The sequence below is a fragment of the Haematobia irritans genome, chromosome 1 (assembly GCF_050003625.1).
Source record: "Haematobia irritans isolate KBUSLIRL chromosome 1, ASM5000362v1, whole genome shotgun sequence".
Taxonomy (NCBI): Eukaryota; Metazoa; Arthropoda; class Insecta; order Diptera; family Muscidae; genus Haematobia; species Haematobia irritans.
This window is the reverse complement of record NC_134397.1, coordinates 59,130,688-59,152,735: the sequence shown is the minus strand read 5'-3', so window position 1 is coordinate 59,152,735 and position 22,048 is coordinate 59,130,688. Positions and strand designations below refer to the sequence as shown.

The following is a 22,048-nucleotide window of genomic DNA, read 5'->3' as shown; positions in this document are numbered from 1 at the left end:
TTAGAATAATGGAAACTTTCTTCAAACAAAATAATTCCATGAACTAAAATGAAGTTAAATTGGCTTTGGTGAAATAGAGGACTTACTTTTTTTTAGTGTATAGTGGCAGCCCGATATTTCAGGTTCATTTAGACTATTCAATATTAGAAATACCGATAAAAAGTAAGAGCCTGTTCGAAACCGAAACTTTTTTTACTATGGTGAAATATAAATTTACCATGGTGAGAGAAAAAATTGCTAGTTTGCTGCAGTATTTTTTTTTTTTAATAAATAAAACTATTTTTCATCTTTTTAGATAATCAAAACATTTCAAGCCATGTGATGTCGTAAATGTAAAGAATTTTCAACAAATGCCGAATTTCTTAGTAGCCCCCCTGGGCTAGTGAAATTATATGCACCACAATTTACGTCAAATTTTTACCAATGCCAGTAAAAAGTTTCGGTTTCGAACAGGACCTTATTAGTTATTATTAATTGTTTTCACTTTTTAAAGAAAATTTCGTAGATTGAAGGAAAAAATTGGTGTTCGAAATTGCAAACAAACAATTAAGAAATCCTCAACTATTTTATGAGAAATTTAGAAGAATTTAGAAAATCTCTATGATTTTTTTGATTTTTTTCTATTTTTTTTGTTTTGTTCATCGAACTAATGTACACAAAATAATTATTAAAATCAAATTTTTAACTAATACATAATAATTTATATGAACTAAAATAATTTTAAATTGATTTTATTGCCACGATAAGTTCACTGTTTTTTGAGTGTAGTCATAATGAAAAAATACCAACTATAAAATAATTGTAAACATTTCTCAGCTGTATTTATGATCATGCATTTTTTTTTTCAAACAAGCCCTTAAAAATATTTAAATTGGTCATTGGCTAATTGTATTTATTTATTTATCGCCATTTATTTTTCATTTCAATTTTTGTTTTTCCAATACAAACATTGAAAGTGTTATTGCTTAGGGTATCTGATTTCTCTACTCATGGGAATATTAATTGATTTTGTTATTTAATTTATTTGTATAGAAGCCGTATGTAGGTTTATTTCTTAAGTATTTAATTTATTTGTTATTTTATACTATGTACCCACACACATAAATGCATATACACATATAACCCACACATTCGAGATTGTTTTCAACACACATTTATAATTTAAAAACAAAAAAAAATGCATATATGTGTGCGTTTTTATAGTTTATCTAATAAATAAACATTTTAAATGATATACAAAAAAAATTTAATATATTTGTTATTTTGCTTTTAGCTGACTTCACATTTGGTGGGAAAGAGAATATTCTCATTTCGTTTTTCTTCAAATGTGAAAAAAAGAGATTTCATTTGAATGTATTCTCTTCAGTTGCTCTCTGTTAGTGCTGGGTTCTCTTAGTTTGTATTCGATAAGTGGTGAATGGGGCAATTGTGTAAATCATAATCATATGGTCGTTAAAACAGAAACAAATATTTACCCCAGGGAGAATAAAAAGACAAGAGGTCGAAACTGTGAAGCGAAACTGCATCAGAAGGTGGCAGTCATGAGGAAAATTTCTCTAATATCATGGAGTTTTTGTCGGCGCTTCTCTCAAACATTATACAGTTCAGTTCTCTGCCGGCTTTACGAAACGTAAGGAAAATAGGATTGAGAACTAACTGTGTAGTAACAAATGTTCTTTTTTATAAATGTTTTCATTCCATTAAATTTTATGGCAGACAATTTTAAATTATAACTGCCGATGCCGAAGAATTTATCAAAACAGCGCTTCGACCGCAACGGCAATACCGTCGGCTGCAGGCATTGTGCGACATCTATACGGTTGACATTTGTTGTTTTTGTAGAGGAGCGCTTTTCGTTCCCTTGTGTTTTTATTCTCTCTGTTTACCCTTCATGGTAATGTTGCCACATCGTTTCTATGTTTATATTCTTATGGGCCGTACAGATTGTAGAAATTGTGATGATACAAAATACTAAGGTGGCAGCGCCAAATCTGTTGAGTACAATGAGTTCTTCAAATGTCAAGTTTGCTTTTTATTATTCCAAAAATTACGAAAAAAATGATAAATGAATCAGAAAAGTAGCATAGATTCAACAAACGTAAATTTTTTGGGATTATTAAAAATTATTGCTACACAGTGAAAAATCTAACTCACGATTCTTGTCAGATTAAATTGTAAATGAATTTGAAAAAAATATTAAATAAAATTATTTATTAATCAAAATAAATCAATTAAATCGAATAATTTTTAAATTACATCAATAATTTTTCTTAAAATGATGTTGATGATTGATATTACACTAATAAAATGAGTCCATTAGGAAAAGTACGTTAATTTTAGAAATCTTCTTTGTCCATAAAAGCGCGAATATTCAATTAAAAATAGAATAATGCATTTGGACGTTAATCGCTTTTTTGATAGCAGGCTAACATGAAAAGTATTTTTTATCTAAAATATAGGTCAAAAATAAATAAAAATATCTAAAATATAGGACAAAAATAAATAAAAAAATTATTTGCATTTATATATTATACACTTTTTTAAAAATGCAGTCATATTGTTCTTTAATTAAATAGTAAATTTATTTTAGATTTTATATAATTAATTAATTATATATAATTAATTAGAGGCAATGCGCTACACGGTTGAAAAAGACTGTTTTTCATATGTTTGACTATAAACATTATATGTTTGGAACACAAATTTTTAAACACAATATTTTTGAGTGCAAGCATATGATGTTCATAAACTAGCATAACATGTTTGGGACATATATGTTAATATGTTAGAACATATTATGTTTGGGACATAAAATATTTGTAAATATAATATGCTTGAATGCAAACATATATTAATTTAGAAATAGCCTATAAACATATATGTGTTTAGTAGCTTGGAGCGCTATTTAACAGGGAGCGATATTGAATTAAGTTGGTGGTTGTTGCTTGATATTACAAAATTAACATTTTATTTTTCCTTGGGCAATTGATCAGCTACTTCTTTGATCCTTACAAACTGTGTGGTCCGCTGTTCGAATTCCCGTCCGGCAAAAGGTAAAATAAAAAAAAAATCATAAAATTGAATAATTTCTTCTACAATGTTTGTATTACAGAAAAATGTGCTAAGAACTAAAAAAATCTCGTGGAAGTGAGAAAGATGTCGGGGAATATACAATTGGGCAGAAACAAAATTTTGAGCATTCAGGTCGAAAACCTATGTTGTTAGCACCTATATTACCTGTTTATTTTCATAATTCATTATGATTGTAAATATATAAATAAATAAATAAAATTTTGAGAACAATATTGTTTGGGAGAATTTTTTAAGCATATAACATTTTTGGGTGCAAAATGCTTCCAAACATATTATATGGTCACATAATAACCTATTGTTTTTTGGAAGACAACATTATTGAATTTGGATGCAAAAATACAAAATGTTTGGAACTTAGACTACCCAAACATATATTGTTTAGACCAATATGCTTTCAAACATATTATATATTGGTAGAGATCAAACATATAAATGTTTGGGCAATACCCAAAAATGTATATGCTTGAAGCAAAATATGTTTGGGAGTATATGTTACAGAAGCGATTTTTTGTGAGGGTGTATTATTGGCCTTTCTGGCTTATTGTATTGTCGTAAATAAACAAAAAAAAGTAACAAAATTTTCAACGAAGACGAGAAAATTTATTAGACATAATTTTTTTTTTTCTTGTTAAAGAAGCTTTCGTGTTTCGAAAAAATGGAGTTAGAAATATCACAAATGTTTTTAGCGCCATATTCATGATGGATGCATTTTTAGTAAAATTCGCCAATTTTAGGAAATTCAGATCTATTTTAAGTTCATTTAACAACTGTATAGAGCTCGATCGAAGAATCGGCTTCGACATTCGGCCAAAATCGATAATCGCCCTCGGGGTCAAGAGGCGATTAACTGAAGCCAAAGCCTTTTGGATAATTTTTTTCATATCGAATTGTCCCAGTTTTGGAATTTGTCTCAGTCAAAACACCCAGTACATATAAAACGTTATATAAACGTATAATTTCTAAAAAGTGGCACAAAAGGTTTCATTCATGATTTCAGAAAAGTGGCACTCTCTTAAAGAAAAATTAACGAATTAGATTTCGTGTATATCAAACTCTTCTACAGAATTGTGAAAATATTGGATATCCAATTAGATCTAAACTAACCTAAAAAAATGTATATTGATTTCATTCGAAATGACTCACCCACTATAAAAATGTCTCTTATACTTACAGTACAAGTCAAAATAATCTAAAAGTGGTACAATACAGCAGAAATCTTGCACAAAAATGTAAAAAGTACGACATTTAGTGGCAAAACTAAAAAGAGGTACAAAATGGTACTTTTGGGCCTCGCTCGAAAAGTCGTAAATTTGCCTCTAAAATGACACAACGGTAATACTGGTTTATATTGGACACAGCGTTGCCATAACGAACATTTTTTTTGGACCAACTTCCAAAATCGGACCAAAATTTGCACCAGTGGACCATTTTTCAAAATCCAAGGAAAAAACTTAAATTTGTCTATAGAAAATATTTGCAATATACAATTTTGCAAAATTTTATTTATTTATTTTTATAGAAATTTTTTGCAAAATTTTATTTCTATAGAAAATTTTTGCAAAATTTTATTTCTACAGTAAAATTTTTAAACTCTTTATTTTTGCAAAATTTTATTTTTATAGAAAGTTTTAGCAACATTTTATTCCTATGGAAAGTTTTTGCAAAATTTAAATCTTTAGAAAAATTTTGCAAAATTTTATTCTTATTGAAAATTATGAAAAAAATTGATTCCTACAGAAAATTATAACAAATTTTTTTCCCTACAGAAAATTATTATAAGATTTTATTTCTTTAAAAAACTTCTATTTTCTTTTTGTAAATTCAAGCTCGAGGTCAAAGTTTTATTTTCTGTTTTATTTTTTTTTTTTATAATTCGATATTTCGATCTCCTTCGGAAATCATCGACGGAATCTATCTTCCGAAGGAGATCGAAATATCGAATTATAAAAAAATAAAACAGAAAATAAAACTCTGACCTCGAGCTTAAATTTACAAAAAGAAAACAGAAGGTAATAAACAAAAAGGTCAAAAAACAAAAACAACAAACTTCTTTAAAAAACTTTTGTAAATTTTATTTCTATAGAAAATGTTGAAAAAATTATCGATGTGATGAAAATGGACCAAAATCGACCAAATTCTAGTTGGTCGAACCATCGGACCAAATTTAAAAATAAAAAATTATTTGGACCATGGCAATCCTGATAAAATGTTAAAGGAAAAATGTCACCTATCGTTGATCGGCATGATTTTGTTTACAAACTTACACCTTACGTTAGTACTTACCTTTTAGTATTAGGTTGGAAAAATATTACCGTGTATCTGTAAAGAAATAGAGAAAAAAATAAAATTATTTTTGTTCTGGTCTAAATTTCTTAAAAAAATTAATTTGAGTTTAGTTTATATGGAAAATATTTCATTTATGTTGCACTTATTTAAATTTGCCTCTTGATGAAATATAAATCGCATATAGGCCGGGACAAGTGCAATATTATTATATAAAAGAAAACATTGACACCTTTCCCTACCTAAATGCAATTTATCTTGTTTTTATTTTCGATGTATTTACATTTTTTTTTAGAGATTTTTATCTCTCATGTCTTTATTATTCAATCACTTGGAAATGTTGTAATTTAAAACACACGTATATCCTGTGTCGTCTTGTCATTTCAAACCATCCTTGAAAATGTTTTAAAATTATTTTCTTCAATAATTATATCAAATTACCCCCATCCTGGTGATACATTATTCATTGCACTTTGTGGGATGTTTGAAGATTCCATTAAGAAGAAGCAGTGAAAAAGGTATTAAATATCTTTTGAATATCTTTTTTTTTGAAACAAAGAAGAATACCAAAGATCTAAGTTGGAGTACAGTTTCAAGGCGATCTGCTTGCTCGAGTGTAATTATTAAATATCAATCTTCCAGAATGGTATATCCTGCACAAAAAAGAGGATGCAATTCAAAATTTTTACTCTCTCTTTCTCTCACTCCTCAAAAACGTAGCAAATAACAACGATTAATAGGCTGCTTAATTTTGGTTTAGGGAATCTCCAACTAAGAGGTACTTCAATTCTCTATAGAAATAAAATATTGACAAAATTTTCTATAGAAATAAAATTTTGATAAAATCTTCTATAAAAATAAGAAATAATATTTTGCGAAAATTGTCTATAGATAAAATTTGGAGAAAATGTTCTATTGAAATTAAATTTTGAGAAAATTTTCTATTGAAATAAAATGTTGAGAAATTTTTCTATAGAAATAAGAAATAATATTTTGACAAATTTTTCTATAGAAATAAAATGTTGACAAAATTTTCTATAGAAATAAAATTTTGACAAAATTTTCTATAGAAATAAAATTTTGACAAAATTTTCTATAGAAATAAAATTTTGACAAAATTTTCTATAGAAATAAAATTTTGACAAAATTTTCTATAGAAATAAAATTTTGACAAAATTTTCTATAGAAATAAAATTTTGACAAAATTTTCTATAGAAATAATTTTATGACAAAATTTTCTATAGAAATAAATATTTGACAAAATTTTCTATAGAAATAAAATTTTGAGAAAATTGTCTATAGAAATAAAATTTTGGCAAAATGTTCTATAGATATAAAAGTTTGACAAATTTTTCTATAGAAATAAAATTTTGACAAAATTTTCTATAGAAAAAAAATATTGACAAAATTTTCTACAGAAATAAAATTTTGACAAAATTTTCTATAGAAATAAAATTTTGACAAAATTTTCTCTGGAAACAACGATTTTGACAAAATTTTCTATAGAAATACAATTTTGACCAAATTTTCTATAGAAATAAAATTTTGACAAAATTTTATATAGAAATAAAATGATGACAAAATTTTCTATAGAAAAAATTTTGACAAAATTTTCTATAGAAATAAAATTGTGACAAAATTTTCTATAAAAATAAAATTTTGACAAAATTTTTTATAGAAATACAATGTTGACAAAATTTTCTATGGAAACAACAATTTTGACAAAATTTTCTATAGAAAATAAATTTTGACAAATTTTTCTATAGAAATAAAATTTTGACAAAATTTTATATGGAAACAACGGTTTTGACAAAATTTTCTATAGAAATAAAATTTTGACAAAATTTGCTATAGAAATAAAATTTTGACAAAATTGTCTATAGAAATAAAATGTTGACAAAATTTTCTATAGAAATAATATTTTGACAAAATTTGCCATAGAACTAAAATTTTGACAAAATTTTCTATAAAAATAAAATGTTGACAAAATTTTCTATGGAAACAACAATTTTAACAATATTTTCTGTAGAAATAAAATTTTGGCAAAATTTTCTATAGAAATAAAATGTAGACAAAATTTTCTATGGAAACAACAATTTTGAAAAAAAAAATCTGTAGAAATAAAATTTTGACAAAACTTTCTGTAGAAATAAAATTTTGAAAAAAAATTTCCATAAAATTTTGACAAATTTTTTTATATAAATAAAATTTTGAGAAAATTTTCTATGGAAACAACAATTTTGTCAAAATTTTCTATAGATATACAATTTTGACAAATTTTTCTATAGAAATAAAATTTTGAGAAAATTTTCTATAAAAATAAAATTTTAACAAAATTTTCTATAGAAATAAAATTTTAACAAATTTTTCTATAGAAATAAAATTTTGACAAAATTTGCTATAGAAATAAAATTTTGACAAAATTGTCTATAGAAATAAAATGTTGACAAAATTTTCTATAGAAATAATGTTTTGACAAAATTTTCCATAGAACTAAAATTTTGACAAAATTTTCTATAAAAATAAAATTTTGACAAAATTTTCTATGGAAACAACAATTTTAACAAAATTTTCTGTAGAAATAAAATTGTGGCAAAATTTTCTATAGAAATAAAATGTAGACAAAATTTTCTATGGAAACAACAATTTTGAAAAAAAAATCTGTAGAAATAAAATTTTGACAAAACTTTCTGTAGAAATAAAATTTTGACAAAATTTTCCATAGAAATATAATTTTGACAAATTTTTCTATAGAAATAAAATTTTGAGAAAATTTTCTATGGAAACAACAATTTTGTCAAAATTTTCTATAGAAATAAAATTTTGACAAATTTTTCTATAGAAATAAAATTTTGAGAAAATTTTCTATAAAATTAAAATTTTAACAAAATTTTCTATAGAAATAAAATTTTAACAAATTTTTCTATAGAAATAAAATTTTGACAGAATTTTCTGTAGAAATAAAATTTTGACAAAATTTTCTATAGAAATAAAATTTAGACAAAATTTTCCAGAGAAATAAAATTTTGACAAAATTTTCTATATAAATACAATGTTGACAAAATTTTCTATGGAAACAACAATTTTGTCAGAATTTACTATGGATATAAAATTTTGATAAAATTTTCTATAGATATAAAATTTTGACAAATTTTTCGATAGAAATAAAATTTTGATAAAATTTTCTATAGAAATAAAATTTTGACAAAATTTGCTATAGAAATAAAATTTCGACAAAATTTTCTATGAAAACAACAATTTTGACAAAATTTTTCTGTAGAAATAAAATTTTGACAAAATTTTCCGTAGAAATATAATTTTGACAACATTTTCTATAGATATATAATTTTGACAATATTTTATTTTGAAATAAAATATTGACAAACTTTTCAATAGAAATTAAATTTTGACAAAATTTTCTATAGAAATAAAATTTTGACATTTTCTATAGATATAAAATTTTGACCAAATTTTCTATTGATATAAAATTTTGAAAATTTTTTTATAGAAATAAAAGTTTCTATTTTATTATAACGACGATCTACATAAATGTGTAACAAATGCAAGAGAAAACCAAACACTCCTAGTGTTTCAGACATCTCATACAACTCTTGTTTCCAATGTAAAAAAGAGTAGAGCTTATATAATAATTAGCTAAATAATCACCCCCGCATTTGACTGGCTATAGAATACCAGGTGATCCTTATCTTTGATATGGATTTTACCTCTTTCACTTCTTATTGACGATATGTGTTTAATGTATAGCACAAAATAAACATTATTATCATCAAAGGTGTTTCCTATTTCCTTTCATTCGAAGTATTATCAAACTATTAGATCTCTCATTCCCGCAGTAAAGTTCGTTTTCACATTGCAAACTGAACGGAAATATAAATAATAAATTATGAAGAATTACGCCTCTTCTATTTCTACATTTATTTCATAGTTGAAGATATCACTCTGATGGAAGAACTTTTACAAACCAAAGTAAATTTTATTTCTTAGAGAGGTAATCATGTATTATCATTGTGGGTTATATAGGGTTGATGGTAGCAGTACATCCAACTAATTTTAGGAGTAGAACGATCAAAATGTCAGAAGGAGGATTACAACATTTAACATATAACAATATCTCGCTATTGTGAATGACAAGAAGTAGAAAAGTACTTAAAAAAAAATTTTAGCATTCAAAAAATGAAGATTATATTAATTAAATATATTAAATTTTTAATGAGACCAAATTATTTTATTTATTTGACTTGATTTATTGAAGGGGATATTATTGTCAGAGATCTATTGTGAATGACAAGGTGCAGAAAATAACTTTTTAAAAACGGATAATTCTATTGTATTTGAATTTGAATTGTTAAATTTTTAATGAGCCGAATTAATTTTTAAATTGATGCCAGTTACTGATATTGCCATTGTCAGAGAGCTATTGTGAATGACAAGCAGTAGAAAAGTGGGACTTTTAAAAGGTAATTTTTTCAGTTATTGAAATTGATATTATTGTCAGAGAGCTATTGTGAATAACAAAGTGAAGAAAAGGTAATGAGCTAAAGAGAATTTTAATAGATTTTTTTTTTAATTTTAATGAGTTGAATTAATTTTTTAATTGACGCAATGAATGAACGGTGAGCTGTAGGTTTTATTTTTTGTTGTTTTTTAAAAGGTAATTCTAGCATTAACAAGTATATGCGACCCAAAGTTGGCCAGGCCGAATCCTATGTACCCTCAACAATGGATTGCGCATTAAAGCCTAAATTGTAAGTTAATTTTTCAATTTGCTCGTGCAAGGAAAAAATACAAACACTATTTTGTATTTTAGACTATAATCCATCACCTAATGTTTTAATTGAACCAATAAAACGTTTAATTGTACTTATAAATTATTTAATTCGTGAACATATTTGTGCGGTACCCTTAAACTTATATTTCAAAATTTTTCTGTACAACACCCTAATACACATTTCTTTTAATTTTGGAATAATTTTTTGTGTATTTTTTCAAAAAATCACAACATAATAATCCCAAAACATAATGACATATAATACCTCATCTAAACTAAGCATAAGAAAAAGCCGAATGATTTCATGTGAAAATAAAAGTATTTTCCGCATGATTTATTTCATAAATATTGTTTTTGTATAACAACAAAAACCCCTGGTAAGATCACTTATGAAAATCGAAGATGGAGAAGAATAAAAAAAGACTCTTCAGCGACTCCACACCACTTTGTCTACCTTTAGTATCATGCTGTTGTGAATATACAATGGAGTTATTTTTCTCATATAGAACATAATGATGATCGTTATGGTGATGCCAAAAGAATGAAGTCTATATGTTTAGTTGGTCCTCCTCCGCAAAGGGATTTACTTACTGTTTTTTTTTGCCAAAAATTTAGTGCGTCTCGATTGCTTATGGTATTAGGTCTATGGGTTTTGGATAACATTTGTGATGGTGTATATGTTAAAAGTAAGATGAACACTATTGAAAAAAAAAACTATACATGACTGGGATATCTTCTGGCGAGGTTTCTTTTACCAGGTCTTCTCCTTCGTATTGGAGGACCTTAAGGCAAACTGCTCTACATACATATTTTAGAAAACGATAAAAAAATTGTTTATATGACTAAGTCAGCAGACAGGTAAATACAGTGAAACCTCTCAAAATTGAAAACTAACAATTTCGTCCACTTATGTGAGGTTAATTAAGTCAATGATTGATTTTTTTTTAATTTTTTATTAAAAAATAAATTGATACAAATAACTTTTTAATAAACTCGGAAGACTAAGTCAGTTAATTAAAAATTAATTAAAAAATGTTTTTAAATTAATTTAAAAAAAGCGATGGATTGCGTAGAAACTTCTACTAAAGACGATCATCCATAATTAAATTACTTGGGTTGCGGCCGATGGCCAGGCATCTTAAAACTTCTTAACATCATCTTCTAAATTGTAAGTTAGTCCATGCGGGATATATGTTATAGTACACAAAAGAAAGGTCGATTAAATACGTATATATTCACTTCTTGACGGGTATATATAGGGAAGAAATAATTACGAACCGATATGAACTTTTGTGCTGTAATTATAGAGCCATATGGGGGTCGCTTTATATGGGGGCTATATACAATTATGAACACGAGTCTACCAAAAATGGCAAATTTTTTACTGTTTGGTAGATTGCTAGAATTCTTGATGTTTTGGATATATAATATAGATCGATACGGACCAATTTTGGCATGGTTGTTATTGGCAATATACTAGCGATATGTACCAAATTTCAACCGGATCGGATGAATTTAGCTCCTTCAAGAGGCTCCGGAGGTCAAATCTGGGGATCGGTTTATATGGGGGCTATATAAAATTATGAACCGATATGGACCACTTTTTGCATGGTTGTTAGATACCATATACTAGCAGCACGTACTAAGGTTCAACCGGATCGGATGAATTTTGCTCCTCCAAGAGGTTCCGGAGGTCAAATATGGGGATCGGTTTATATAAGGACTATATATAATTATTGACTGATATGGACCAATTCTGGCATGGTTGTTAGAGACCATATACTAACACCACGTACCAAATTTCAACCGTATCGGATGAAATTTGCTTCTCTTAGAGGCTCCGCAAGCCAAATCTTGGGATCGGTTTATATTTTTAATATCCAAATGATAGTATCAATCACAGTTTTAATTGGGCATAAAAAAAAATACTTGATTAAAAAATTAATTGATTTCATTAGCAAAATTTCGATTTATTTTTTAATTGATTCAATTAAAAATTTAATTGATGTTGATTGCAAAATTCAATTTTTTAATTTTATTGTACCCTCCACCATAGGATGGGGGTATATTAACTTTGTCATTCCGTTTGTAACACATCGAAATATTGCTCTAAGACCCCATAAAGTATATATATTCTGGGTCGTGGTGAAATTCTGAGTCGATCTGAGCATGTCCGTCCGTCCGTCTGTTGAAATCACGCTAACTTCCGAACGAAACAAGCTATCGACTTGAAACTTTGCACAAGTAGTTGTCATTGATGTAGGTCAGATGGAATTGCAAATGGGCCATATCGGTCCACTTTTACGTATAGCCCCCATATAAATGGACCCCCAAATTTGGCTTGCGATTGCTCTAAGAGAAGCAAATTTAATCCGATCCGGCTGAAATTTGGTACATGGTGTTAGTATATGGTCTCTAACAATCATTCAAAAATTGGTTCATATCGGTCCATAATTACATAAAGCACCCATATAAACCGATCCCCAGATTTGTCCTCCAGAGCCTCTTGGAGGAGCTAAATTTATCATGCAAAAATTGGTCCATATCGGTCCATAATTACATATAGCACCCATATAAACCGATCCCCAGATTTGTCCTCCAGAGCCTCTTGGAGAAGCTAAATTCATCCGATCCGGTTGAAATTTGGAACATGGTGTTAGAATGTGGTCTCTAACAAACACGCAAGAATTGGTCCATATCGGTCAATAATTATATATAGCCCCCATATAAACCGTTCCCCAGATTTGATCTCCGGAGGCTCTTGGAGGAGCAAAATTCATCCGATCCGGTTGAAATTTGCAACGTGGTGTTAGTATAAGGCCGCTAATAACCATGCCAAAATTGGTCCATGTCGATCTATAGTTATATATAGCCGATCCCCATTCACACAAAAATTGGTCCATATCGGTTCATAATCATGGTTGCCACTAGAGCCAAAAAAATCTACCAAAATTTATTTTTTATAGAAAACATTGTCAAAATGTTATTTCTATAGAAAATTTTTCAAAATGTTATTTCTATAGAAAATTTTTTCAAAATTTTATTTCTATAGAAAATTTTTTCAAAATTTTATTTCTATAGAAAATTTTTTCAAAATTTTATTTCTATAGAAAATTTTGTCAAAATTTTATTTCTATAGAAAATTTTGTCAAAATTTATTCTATAGAAAATTTTGTCAAAATTTTATTTCTATAGAAAATTTTGTCAAAATTTTATTTCTATAGAATTTTTTTTCCAAATTTTACTTCTATAGAAATGTTGTCAAAATTTTATTTTGTCAAAATTTTATTTCTATAGAAACTTTAAACTTAATTATATACGTACTTAATCGACTTTTTTAGTTTAATATATACCACGTATGGACTATGTGGTATATACTACGGTGTTAGGAAGTTTTAAGATACCTTGCTATCGGCAAGTGTTACCGCAACCCAAGTAATTCGATTGTGGATGACAGTCTTCAGTAGAAGTTTCTACGTAATCCATGGTGGAGGGTACATAAGCTTCGGCCTGGCCGAACTTACGGCCGTATATACTTGTTTTTAATTCGTTTTTATTTTTCAACAACATTAATTTTGTAAAATTTGACACTCTTTTTAGTTCCAAGTTATTATTCACGTACTTGTTTATATTTCACTCGAACAACTCTAGACATCATCAATAATTGGTGATCATACTTACAATCAGAAGAAGAAGAAGTAGAATTTTCCTGAAATATATTAAAAAAAAATAGAAATTTAATATATTTAGCAAATTTTTAAGTTCTTGGTAAATTTTAAAATTATTTCAAAGGTAAACTGTAAAAATTGATGGTTTACATAAAAAAAGGTTTAAAATCTCTTTTTTGTTTAATAGTAATTCGAAAACAAAAATGAACAATCATGAAATTATTCAATGTGTCATTTCAAATAATAAAAGCATAGATAGGTTGAATACAAAATTATATTTCAAACAAAGTGTTTCATATGTTAAGAAGGTTATTATTGAACTCTACATTCTCCCACTTCAATTTTGTTCCCAACGAATTTTCTTCATAATGAACTAAAAATAATTTCTAGTTAAATCTGTTCCAATCAAAAGAATGACGCCACAAAAGTTTTGTTGTAGTACTAAAACCCTAACACTTCGATTGCATGCTTGAAAACTCCTCAAAGTATAATCTGTCTTGTAGAAGATTATAACAAAATCTCGATCAAAATTCCCTTTACTGCCGCGTACAACTACGATTTTTATACTAAACCTAAAAATGAAAATAATCCACTGTTTACTTTTTCTGTTTGTAAACAAAAAATAGCTGGCAAATTCACAAATTAACGAATTTTGAATTTTTGCCCGTATAAACACATGCGATTTTTATGAAGCGTCGATTGCATCTTGTGAAGTTAATTTATCTCAATTAAAAGTGCAATACTGGAATTGATTTATTTTCATATAGTATGAAAAATCCATAAAAATTGAAATTTCATGAAGTATTCATTTCACTAAAAATATTTTGCAAAATTTCATATAAAATTATTTTGTTTTAGAAATAAATAATTTTTATAAACATTTTCACATTTATTTTACTCTATTATAATATTTTTAAAGAAGAAAACTTATTGAATTGATGAAATAAGGTTTTGCATAGAAATTTTGGAATTGTTAGTTAAGGTTTCCACAAACGTATTACCCGTAGTAATTAGATAGTAGAAAGGTACAGTAGGAATCTACTGTCTTTTTTTGATTTTTTTAACATAATGGTTAAAATTTAACAAAAATACCCAAAAAAAAAATTCTACATGATATATGATACATAATTTCAACTATATGGAATTTATATCATAAAAAATATACATCTGTTTACAGAATCACCTTTAAAATACCATAATCACTATCAGTTTAGTAATAAATAATGAAATTTAATCATAAACCCATAAATATAATTCGCTACGAAACCAAAAAATGGTCATCAAGATTTCCATATTCATTCTTTCTTTGCCATAGAGAAAAGTCTCGGCCGTATTAAAAGCATAAAATAGTCTATAAGACAAACTGGAAAAGAGAATGTTTTGCAACTACAAAAATATAGACGTAACAAGTTCTACAAGTTAACCACCACCGAGAAGTGAACAAATTATATAAATATAATGATGCAAGACTATTGCATCGAGTGAAAGAAAAGAGAGTTAACAAGTTGGCCCAGTAACAAATAACATTTATCCTCATGGTAAAAAAAGAAAATCAACATATACAATAAAAAAAAACAGTATCACCATAGAAATACACTGAGGTAATAGAAAAATTAGTTTTAAAATAAATAAAATTATTCGATTTCAATAAATTAGCATTATATGTTAATACAGAAATAAACAACACTTTATTATATTATCTTATCGGCTTTTTATTATTTAATCCACAATTAAATAAATTAATATTTTTTTCCTAAACACAATTTGTTGTTCTATTTCCTTAATATCCATCGATTAGAATAATGTTTTTTGCAATTAATTGAATGACTTAATTTTCAATGCAATATTAATTGAATTAATTATTATTAATATTGATCTATAAATATAGCAATGGTTTCTCCCACTGCAGTTAATTGGCTATCATATATTTATTTAAACAATAGGACGACAAATCTAAGAGAAAAAAATTACACAATATCAGGGAAAAAAGAGAATGTCCATGGAATGACTAAAAGAAAGCCTTAGGGTTACAAACAACACACACAAAAAATCCTAAACACTAGGATGCCAATGAGTTTCCATTGTCCAATTGTTTGTTACACAGTTCTAAACTAGAATTCTAAGTTAGACGACTTTTACCAAACGTTTGTATATGAATGTAGACTATAGCTGAAACTTGTACTATTGACTAGCAGAATAGATCTGGGGTGAAAATAAATATTGCTAATCTATGGACAGTCTATTTGATAGTAGTCTTCAATATTGAAATTTCCACACTGCTCTACAATTCCATAAAACAAGAATTGTGACCCCGTTAGAGAAATCGTCATTTTGTGTTCTGTTATTACAGGAAAACTTATAAAAGTTCTATGCAGATTTGTTGAATAACTGAAAAAGGCTTGGAATAACAATATAACATTCCAAGGTGTGAGTTTATAGATGGAATATAAATATAAAAATTATTCTTTCTCACACTACTCACATATTTCTCACAGCTTGTGGGGAATAAGCTTGAATTACTCCCATCCCAGTTCTGTTTCATCTCATTGATAAGGTACCTTCATCCGAGAGGCCTGGGAACTATGTTAAGTAGCTCTTATAGAGAAATTTTACAATAATCTACTAAAATAATAATTACATTTTATTTTGTCAAAATTTTATTTCTACAGAAAATTTTGTTAAAATTTTATTTCTGAGAAAATTTTGTTTCTATAGAAAATTTTATCAAAATTTTGTTTCTATAGAAAATTTTGTAATATTTTTATTTCTATTGAAAATTTTATCAAAATTTTTGCTTCTATAGAAAATTTCGTTAAAATTTTATTTCCATAGAAAATATTGTTAAAATTTTATTTCCATAGAAAATTGTGTCAACATTTTATTTCTAATGAAAATTTTCTCAAAATTTTACTTCTATAGAAAATTTTGCCAAAATGTTATTTCTATAGAAAATTTTGTCAAAATTTTATTTCTATAGGAAATTTTGTAAAAATTGTATTTCTATAGAAAATTCTTTTAAAATTTTATTTCCATAGAAAATTTGGTCCAAATTTTATTTGTAACGAAAATTTTGTTAAAATTTTAGTTCTATAGAAAATTTTGTCAAAATTTTATTTCTAATGAAAATTTTGTCAAAATTTTATTTCTAGAAGATTTTGTCAAAATTTTATTTCTATAGAAAATTCTGTCAACATTTTATTTCTATAGAAAATATTGTCAAAATTTTATTTCTATAGAAAATTTTGTCAAAATTTTATTTCTATAGAAAATTTTGTCAACATTTTTGTTACTATAGACAATTTTGTTAAAATTCTATTTCCATAGGAAATTTTGTTAAAATTTTATTTCCATAAAAAATTTTGTCAAAACTTTACTTCTAATAAAAATTGTATTTCTATAGAAAATTTTGTCAAAATTATATTTCTATAGAAAATTTTGCCACAATTTTATTTCTATAGAAAATTTTGTCAAAATTTTATTTCTGCAAAAAATTTTGTCAAAATTTTATTTCTATAGAAAACTTTGTCAAAATTTTATTTCTATAGGAAATTTTGTAAAAATTGTATTTCTATAGAAAATTCTGTCAAAATTTTATTTCAATAGGAAATTTTGTCAAATTTTATTTCTAATGAAAATGTTATTTCTATAGAAAATTTTGTCCAAATTTTATTTCTATAGAAAATTTTATCAAAATTTTGTTTCTATAGAAAATTTTGTAAAAATTTTATTTCTATTGAAAATTTTATCAAAAGTTTTCTTTCTATAGAAAATTTCGTTAAAAATTTATTTCCATAGAAAAGTTTGTCAAAATTTTATTTCTATCGAAAATTTTGTCTAAATTTTATTTCTATAGAAAAAAATGTTGTTAAAATTTTATTTCTATACAAATTTATTTTTATTTTTTATTTAATTTTATTGTCAAATTTTATTTTTAATGAAAATTTTGTCAAACTTTTGTTTCTATACAAAATTTTGTCAAATTGTTATTTGTATAGAAAATTTTGTCGAAATTTTATTTCTAGTGAAAATTTTGTCAAAATTTTGTTTCTATACAAAATTTTGTCAAATTGTTATTTGTATAGAAAACTTTGCCGAAATGTTATTTCTAGTGAAAATTTTGTCAACATTTTATTTCTTTAGAAAATTTTGCTAAAATTGTATTTCCATAGAAAATTTTGTTAAAATTTTATTTCCACAGAAGATTTTGTCAAATTTTTATTTCTATAGACAATTTTGTCAAAATTTTATTTCTATAGAAAAATTTATTTCTATAGAAATATTTCTATAGACTTTTTGTAAAAATTGTATTTCTTTAGAAATTTTTGCTAAAATTTTATTTCCATAGAAATTTTTGTTAAAATTTTATTTCCACAGAAGATTTTGTCAAAATTTTATTTCTATAGATAATTTTGTCAAAATTTTATTTCTATAGAAAAATTTATTTCTATAGAAATATTTCTAAAGACATTTTCTAAAAATTTATTTCTGTAAAAAATTTTGGCAAAATTTTATTTCAATAGAAAATTTTGTTAAAATTTTATTTCCATAGAAAATTTTGTCGAAATTTTATTTCTAGTGAAAATTTTGTCAAAATTTTGTTTCTATACAAAATTTTGTCAAATTGTTATTTGTATAGAAAATGTTGTCAAAATTTTATTTCTAGTGAAAATTTTGTCAACATTTTATTTCTTTAGAAAATTTTGCTAAAATTTTTTTCCATAGAAAATTTTGTTAAAATTTTATTTCCACAGAAGATTTTGTCAAATTTTTATTTCTATAGACAATTTTGTCAAAATTTTATTTCTATAGAAAAATTTATTTCTATAGAAATATTTCTATGGACTTTTTGTAAAAATTGTATTTCTTTAGAAATTTTTGCTAAAATTTTATTTCCATAGAAATTTTTGTTAAAATTTTATTTCTATAGACAATTTTGTCAAAATTTTATTTCTATAGATAATTTTGTCAAAATTTTATTTCTAGTGAAAATTTTGTTAAAATTTTATTTCCATAGAAAATTTTGTCGAAATTTTATTTCTAGTGAAAATTTTGTCAAAATTTTGTTTCTATACAAAATTTTGTCAAATTGTTATTTGTATAGAAAATTTTGTCAAAATTTTATTTCTAGTGAAAATTTTGTCAACATTTTATTTCTTTAGAAAATTTTGCTAAAATTTTATTTCCATAGAAAATTTTGTTAAAATTTTATTTCCGCAGAAGATTTTGTCAAATTTTTATTTCTATAGACAATTTTGTCAAAATTTTATTTCTATAGAAAAATTTATTTCTATAGAAATGTTTCTATGGACTTTTTGTAAAAATTGTATTTCTTTAGAAATTTTTCCTAAAATTTTATATCCATAGAAATTTTTGTTAAAATTTTATTTCTATAGACAATTTTGTCAAAATTTTATTTCTATAGATAATTTTGTCAAAATTTTATTTCTATAGAAAAATTTATTTCTATAGAAATATTTCTAAAGACATTTTCTAAAAATTTATTTCTGTAAAAAATTTTGGCAAAATTTTATTTCAATAGAAAATTTTCTATACAAAATTTCGTCAAAATTTTATTTCTATAGAAAATTTCGTTAAAAATTTATTTCTAAAAAATTTTTTGCCAAAATGTTATTTCTATGGAAATGTTTGTAAATTTTTTATTTCTATAGACAATTTTGTCAAAATTTTATTTCTAAAGAAAATTATGTCAAAATTCTATTTCTATAGAAAATTATTAATTACTAGAAATTGTGGCAAATTGTGGCAACCGTGATTATACGGTGGATGGGATGACCCATCAAATCGATGTTTGGAGTTGTTTGAGCCGATGTGTGAGAGCTCAAGTGATCCGTCTAGGAGGTTGGTTTTCCTGATTCCTTGGAAGACAACTGACAAACAAATCATTGAGTAACACTCAGAATTGACTGTTATGCGTTGTTGTAGTGGTACGATTGCGACATGTCCAGTAGTTCCGAAAGAACGGGCGATCATATGCTCATTGGAAGTGCTTCGTTGGATTTGGATCATCTTGAAACTCGGCTGCTATTTACATTCGTGCACTGAAATCGTAGTTTTGGAGGTTTTATTTCGACCTTTCGAAAAGAGACTTTTTTTGAGCGTTTGACAACGAGAACAACTTTTTTACAATCAAATGTAATGCCGAAGATTGTCTCAAATCAACTGATTTTGGACGACCTTCACAAAATTTGTCTTGGAGTGAATTACGACCACGGTTCAATTATCCAAAAATTTCTCAAAATTCAATTAACTCATGATTATCTCTGTGCAATACGGAATCTTTATCAAAATCTGATTGGAAACCATTTGAATATCATCAGATCAGATGTTATTGTCCGATTAATGCTAGAATAACTCGTTTCATTAAAATACCCATTTCGCAATCTGACATAGTTTCAGCATTTAATAGTTCTGCAGAAATCAAACACATTCTACTATATCGACTAAACTTCCTCTACAAGTTTGATGACCAAGGAAAGCTTATCCAAAACTACTGTTAACTAAGACTTCATTGAATCCGGTAGTTTATGTCATTCTTTGAGTCTATGATACAGTTACAATTTGTATGCTTTAATAGCCCACGTAGTTGAGAGTATGAAACTTAATTTAAACCAAATTTACTCCATCATCTCGGCTGCTGCCCATTCTCTTCCTACTTCTCATTGTCCTTTACTTTACTACTAAATCTAGCTTTAGTTAGCTAGGCGGTGATCATCTTTCCCCAATATCGCTAAAAAGGCTCCCAGTCATCCACAACTGGATGTAGCTATGCCATCATCATGTACTACAGGTCGATGAGGAGACTTGCCATACAACTGCAGAAAAAATAACTGTAACATAGCCCAGTCCATGGCACAACACAGGAGGCAACACAAAAGGAACAAAACGAAAAAAAAACTTGGCCATAAAATAGTTAATAGGAACAGCGGAAAGTCAGCCAACAACTAAACAGCAGATTAAAAGAAATATTTGCCCGTAAACAGGCTTCCCGGCAGCAACACCAACAAATGAAAACAACTCCCTGTGACCGATTAAAACAAGTTGGCCAAATAACCAGTTTTCTTCCTCTGCAACTATGAAGATGATAATGAAGATGACGATGGCCATGGCGGGACTAAGATTATGCCATGGTTGCTGCTGCTGTTTCTGACACCGGGAGGAGATGCCGCAACCTGGCTGACTGAAGACAACACCATAGAGTTCCATTCGTTCCAGTTTTAGTCTGTCCCTGGGCCTATGGAAGTTATATTCATTTCTTCATGATAATGATGACGACGATGCTGGTGATCTTGATTTAATTTTCTTTGAGTTTTTGGCCAAGAACGAATCGAACAGTGCAAAAACTCACAAAAATCACTACACATTTCCAAGGATAGAGAACTAAAATTGTCTGCGGCATCAAGTCATCACTAATCAAAACAATGGCAACGTGGCAAGCAAGTAAACGGAATGCTGCTGAACCAGCATAATCCATTGCCAATGATGGGTGATACAAGACGTATCACCACCATATGCTACAGGTAGGCTGAGACCAAGCACATCAGAAAAGTAAAGCAGACGTTCTTTTCTTCGACTCATCAGCACCACATTGTGGAGATTATTTTTTGCGATGTGTGTTTAAGTAGGGATTTTTGAATATAGGGCAAGATAGATTGAAGTTGAAGGGACGTTTACACTAGATGGTAAAAAAAGAGAATAATGAGAGTGTTGAAAAAATATGGAAAATTAATAAAAATGGATGCGAAAAGTATCACCAATATTTAATTCAATTAAATTCTTAATTGAATTTGTAACAATTTTTTTTTTAATTATTTTTTTATTAATATTAATTTTTTTATAAACATAATTTAAAATAAAATAAAATTTTAGCAGACAGTAAGAACACATATCTTTAATATGAAGAAATTTTATTAAATAGAAAATTCTTAATGTTTATTAAAAAACAAATAATTTTCAGAGACTCATTTTTGAAAGGGTATGGTCAGGGAAAGGGTAAAGTAGCGCTAGGCAAATATTTGAGCAACATGAGTGTCACAATTTACTCACAATTTTATTCCTATAGAAAATTTTGTCAAAATTTTGAATTGCATTTTTTTTTTAACATGGAAAATTAATAAAAATGGATGCGAAAAGTATCACCAATATTTATTTCAATTAAATTCTTAATTGAATTTGTAACAATTATTTTTTTTTATTT

At 26.4% G+C, this 22,048-nt stretch overlaps 1 long non-coding RNA gene across 1 annotated transcript in view; it reads right to left on the bottom strand.

Moving 5' to 3' along the window:
* The window catches only part of LOC142221025 (uncharacterized), a 58,087-nt gene that overhangs the window by 10,048 nt on the left and 25,991 nt on the right, over nucleotides 1-22,048 (bottom strand). The window contains exons 3-4 of the long non-coding RNA XR_012717940.1: nucleotides 13,847-13,874; nucleotides 5,377-5,412 (exon numbers count right to left, since the gene is read on the bottom strand). This is a non-coding gene — a long non-coding RNA (uncharacterized LOC142221025). The remainder of the gene's footprint in view (nucleotides 1-5,376; nucleotides 5,413-13,846; nucleotides 13,875-22,048) is intronic.